The sequence below is a fragment of the Rhipicephalus microplus genome, chromosome 3 (assembly GCF_043290135.1).
Source record: "Rhipicephalus microplus isolate Deutch F79 chromosome 3, USDA_Rmic, whole genome shotgun sequence".
NCBI classification, from domain to species: domain Eukaryota; kingdom Metazoa; phylum Arthropoda; class Arachnida; order Ixodida; family Ixodidae; genus Rhipicephalus; species Rhipicephalus microplus.
The window spans coordinates 268,056,145-268,062,144 of record NC_134702.1 but is presented as its reverse complement, the minus strand read 5'-3'; positions in this window follow the sequence as shown (position 1 = coordinate 268,062,144).

The window sequence follows — 6,000 nt, the reverse complement described above, 5'->3', positions numbered from 1 at the left end:
CCTTATAAGTATCTTGTCTGGACACCACTGGGGCGTATGACAATGTTAATTAGGAAACTTCGTGGGACATATTGAAGGAATAGGGCATAGGTGACGATTGCATACAGTTTTTGAGAGAAATCTACCGAGAAAACACAGTTTGCATAGAATGGGAAGAATAGGTAGCAATAGCGTTGAAATTAACAAGGGATTGAGACAGGGTTGTCCTGTATACTCGCTGTTATTCATGCTGTACATGGTGAGGATAAAAAAAGCGCTTGAAGGTAGCAACGTTGGGTTTAGGCTGTCACACAAACAGGCTGGCGCGATGGCTGAGCTTAAGTTTCCAGGTCTATTTCATGCAGACGATATTGTCCTATTTGCGGACAGTCACAACAATATACAGCGGCTGGCAGACATATACGGAAGGGAGGGCGATGCTCTAGGACTAGGATTTAGTGCAACAAAATGTGGATTGATGGAATTCAATGATCATCAAAGCCAAGCTGTCTCAATACAGGGCCAAGAAACACCGAGGGTAAGTGAGTGCAAGTACCTCGGAGTAGGGGTAAATAAGGGGGCACAGGAAAAAAAACGGCAGCGAATGGAAAGAGGAATTCTGCAATAATGAAGCAAGAAACGTTACGGGGGCATTTCCATTTGGGAACTCGGTGCTGTGCATAAAGTCGGAGGTGCAATCAGGAATGGATCTAAATCAAAGGACTGTGGGACATCTCGCACAAGGCGTTCACGGGAAGACGAGGAACCAGGCTATAAAGGGGGATATGAGACGGACGGGCCTTGAAGTAAGAGACTGTCAGAGCAAAATGAGATAATATAGTGAGATAACCGGAAAATGTACGACTCGCAGGGTGGGTGACGTAGCAACAAAAAGCATTAAGCGAAATGACAGAGAGGCAGAGAAGGTTCATTGGATGACAGTGGTAGAAAAGAAGCTGGTTCTCAGTAACTACCAAAAGGGCAAGAACAAAATAATGCAGGAGAGGTTTTATGATAATTCAGGGGGAAGTGGTTTACTGTTCGAATCGAGGTCGGGTTGGCTCAGAATGCGTACTCATAAAGGGAGATTCAATGAAGAAGAAGAATGTGCATGCTGTGGGGGAGTTAGGGAAAGGATGTGACATGTTCTGATTGAATGCGGTGATATCCACTCAGGTTTACGTGCGGGTACAAGCCTACATGAGGCTTTGGGTGTCAGGGATAAACACGGAAAGCTGAACACGTCCGCGATAGAAATAAGTAAGAGGAGCTTAGAGTGTTGGTGGCAGAGTAGAAATAAAGAGCAGAAATTGTGGTATAATGAGGTCATTCTGCCTGAAGATGCAGATAGATGAAACACAAATTTATATTTTTCTTTGTTATAATACGATCAATTTATCAAAGTAGATAAGACACTATGCCAACATCAAAATGAACACTACGTTTCGTTTTTTATTTCGTTACGAGCCCGGTGGCACACATGTCACCACCTCGTTATAAAGCGGACGCTCATTGTATCCATCCATCTACCCTGAACGTTGGATATGAACCTTAGGACTGCGGCCTCCGGGGCTTGAGTTCCCCGTTCTCTTGGTTGTTTTTTACTCCTTTGATAGTGTTGTAGCGAGAGAGGAAGACGGGACGGCGGCCAACGTGGTCGTGTCGTTCTCTCGTCACTTTATTCCACGCCTGAAGCGGAGCCGCGTCGCTTTCCACGTCCGACACACCAAGTGCGCTAGCTTGTTCTAATCCTCGCGCAGCTCGAGCTAGCATCAGCTGCACGAGAGGCGCGGCGTGGTCATTGAGAAATGATGATGATGATCATGCACTACAGGGCTCCCCCCCCCCCCCTAGTGCTTTGCGCGATTTGAAGTGTATATAACAAAGAAAGAGAAAGAGACTATATACATGAACGACAATCCACAAGGTGTCCGTTTGGGAAGTCCAGTTTGTCAACGTGTAGTGACCATCGGGAACCTGTGGGTCTCTGGTGGGCGACACTGGGAGTTGCGCAGTTTACGAAGAAGTAAGCGTTCGGAAACTGTGTTTGCACGCAAGTGGGTGACAGGATGACCAGCTGGAGCTAGTTGGGAGCGCACAGGGTGTCGCGAGTGAGCATTGCAGGTAGAGATGCGTTCAAGGTAGAAGACGACGGGTGCACAAAAGCTGATTTGGTCCCTGCGCGCGAAGCAATTAGAAGTGGCGTAGTGAAGTCTTGCAGACCACCCATCGACAAGCAACGGCTTTGACGGTGCTTTCGCGGGCATGCACAGCACTGGTGCCGATGTCGGTACGCAGGTGTCGTGACGTGAGTGGTATTTGAATATGAATGGACTTGACCACTTACGTTGGCAGTGAGTAAGTAGCATTGTACACGTTGGGTAGAGGTGAATGACGTATGCGGCTTGTAAAGGGGTGTGCCTACAGTCCAGTTACACGCCAGCTCGCCTACGGTTTCCGTCAAGAACTCAGTAGGAGGCGTGTCATGGGATCCAGCAGATATGGACTCTGGAGGAGGCTCAGTGGGCATACCTTGACTTGGGGAAATACCTTCAGTAGTCGGCGCACGTCGGTTCGTGGGCAGGTCGGTATGGAAGATGGGTGCCTGTATGCCAGGCGTGAGATGTTCGGTCTGCTGTGACATAGGCAGACCAGGCACGTCGTCCTCAGGAGCGTCGGTCATAGTCGCAACATCTCGGAAGTTTGGCCGTGGTTGACAGCTTGTGGCTTCAACTTCGCCTGCGAGAGATTGCGAGGGCGAGGATGGTTGCTGCTGGCAGGACACGCAGATCATTGAGGTGAGTCGAGAGGCACCTTCGGACATTGTCGATACTGAACCCTTCGGGACGGGGGGTGAATAGCAGGCGTGACGATGTCCGTAGTCGTGGTAGACACCAGGGCGTTCGGTGATGTTGCAGTCATAGAACCTGACGTGTCAGCCGTGTTGTGAGCCATGGAGGTCGGCCGAGACGAGCCGGTGGTAAGCATGCCTGCAGCGTCATCGGCCGAGGACGATGAAAACACAAACCTCGTGGCTGACTGGTTGCATTCAGCCCAAATGTCGAGAACCTTGGCGGATGGGCAGTCGGGCGCAGGACACGCGTCGCTAGTGGCCAGACGAGAGGTTAAGTCTCGTTTATCGGACGTTGTTGAAGGCGGAAGCTTCGAGGTCGGGAAGTCAATAACGGGCGAAAGGTCACCTGTGCCAGGCTCAGAGCCGGGCGGCAAGGTGGTCGTCATGGAGTCTGGTGGGGCCACGGTTGGTAGCACACGTTGCGACGCAGTGACAGCCCCAAAGTCGCGGGTCCCTGGAAGCGGTCGGTACGTGAAGCCGTTGCGGGCGAGCACTGCAGTGCAGAGGGCATCGTAAGGCTGCGGGCTGGTGCTTGAAGTGGCAGCGAGATGACGCAACTCTACCGGAAGGGCGTCATGAAGAATGGCATGCATCAGCGGCTGGTCTGTGACGCCATTCAACGCAAGAACGGCATCGAGCTGCATGAACCATACCTTGGGGTAGGTCGATTGGAACGGCGGCACTGGCGGGCAGAGTTGCGGGAACATGGCAGCGGGCCGCTCGGCGAAGGGCGTGTTCCCCGGATCACCAATGTAGCGAGAGAGGAAGACGGGACGGCGGCCAACGTGGTCGTGTCGTTCTCTCGCCACTTTATTCCACGCCTGAAGCGGAGCCACGTCGCTTTTCACGTCCGACACACCAAGTGCGCTAGCTTGTTCTAATCCTCGCGCAGCTCGAGCTAGCATCAGCTGCACGAGAGGCGCGGCTAGTCGTGTGATATGCGACATCAGTCCAGTTTACCGGCATGGTGGTACATGGAACTTGCTGCTGCTGCGTCTGCCCTACAGATCCTGCACTGGCTCGAACGGGAGTCTGTGATTGTGCTGCTTTTTGTCTCGGCCGCTTCGTTACTAGTTTTCAGGACATTGACCTCGATCTTGGTTTGAGTAGAGGTGGAGACTTAGAGCAGGAACGAGTATATTGGTGCTGTGTCGGCTCGTCGACCACGGCTTTCTGTCATCGCGAAGCTCCGATTCGTCTTTTTCTGACGAAACCCGCGCAACTCCTTACGCTTAGAACTGGGCGCACGCTTTGGTTTTCCGCCGGTCGCGTTCAGCCGTTTGAGTCTCTGTGAACAGCTGTGTTCTATCATGTCTTCTTCGTTTTTCTTGCTAGTATCTGTTGCGCCACCATCACTTTATTAGGCTGCGGTCACCTGTGACGTGTTCCCCTCTGCACGAGGCACACTTGGACACGCACACATGTCCATCGGACCATTCCCTTCACATATCGTCGCATCACTCACCGACGAACACGAGCACAAACACAAGCAACACATGTCACAACTCTGAAGAGCCTGACGGCACACAGAGAACGACACAACATTCGTTTTTTCTCGCACTACTTACAACAAAAAACACAGCATATGATGCCCGCTAGCCCGTGAAGAGTTTGATACAACTCCAGCGTTGAAGCACAGTGATGCTGCAGGGACTGAAACGCTAACGCACCGCCGAAGGTCAGCGTCGGTTGCATTGTGCGCCACTACAGCGCACAATGCAACCAACGTCGTCACCTTATTCACGTGGTAGAGCGTACAGCCCTTGACGACGTCCGTTTAGGTGGCATTGGCTCAATGCACCAAACTCACGCATACATTCACACAAACGCACTGAGAGACTCCCGCGGCGCCCCATGCTACCAAGAATACACGGTGCCGGCGCACGCTCGCGCACATGAAAAGGCACAGTACGTGGCGCCACGAAAATCTTGGCGGTCGTCCGAGTCGTTTTGGGCCACCGAGACACCAGCCGCGGCGTGCCGTTGGTGTCACTAGAGTATATTGTAGTTCACTATACGCTATGTTTGCTAAGCGGGCAGCACAGCGTAACTATGCACTACTCTGCTCCCGTAAGGGGCATATACAGTGATTCCAGATTATATCGTAGAGTTGCTGTATATGCAGTGACCAGAGAATAATAAGAGCTCGTATACAACTAAATTTAAAAAAAGCAAAGGCTAAAACTCATACGCAAGAAACCTAGTTATTGAGCTAGCAGTGAGAGGGAAAGAATAGAAATTTAGAGCTTCACTTCAGAATAGATTCGCAGTCGTAAACGTGCTAACCGACGTTAGCGTTGACACATTAAACAATAACCCTACTAGTATGTGTGCAATGGAAGTCGGAGGTACAGTCGACACTCGACAGAAGACTGGTAAACTATTTGAGAAAACAAAAACCTCATTAGGAGACAAAAAACAATAAAATTCATAAGCGCAACCAAAAAAGTCAAACGTTCGAGGTTGATCAATAGGCGTAAGATACCCTCATGGAAAGAATTGAGCAGGCTGTAAAAAGCTGCGGAAGCCTAAGAGCTGGGAAGCCAAACTTCTGCATAGGTAAAAAAAATGGCAGCATATTCACGGAGTGAATGACGGAGAGTGAAGCGAAGCATTCGTCCGTCCATTCGTTCTTGCTTCCTTCCGTCCATGCGTCCGTCTGTGTGACCGTTATGCGTCCATCCGCCCGTCCGTGCGGTCGTCTGTTCGTGCGTCCGTCCCTGCGGTCGTCCTTGCATCCGCCCCTGCGTCCGTTCACGTGTCCATCCATACATCTGTCTGTGTGTCTGTTCGTCCATCCGTTCAACACTCCAAGTACCACCATCTCGCATATTTTCATCATATATTCCGCCTATAGAAACACCGCCATCCAGCGGACATTCCAAGGACTAAATGAGAGTTGGCACACGCACACTTTCTTACGGCTTGCACTTCGGGTCTACTTCCCACCTTTAACCACCTTAAGTTCATGGTATATACTAGTTCACTGTAATCATGGCACTGCGGCCCAACGCTCGCTAAACCTTTCTATAAGGTTTAGCGAGCAGTGGGCTTGGCAGCAGCATTCCTGGCATGATGCTCAACCCTTTTCGCTTCGTGCTGCAGGCTGTCACCGTTCTGCTGGGAGCCTATTCGTGGCCGCACTACTACGCTTCGCAGACGACGCA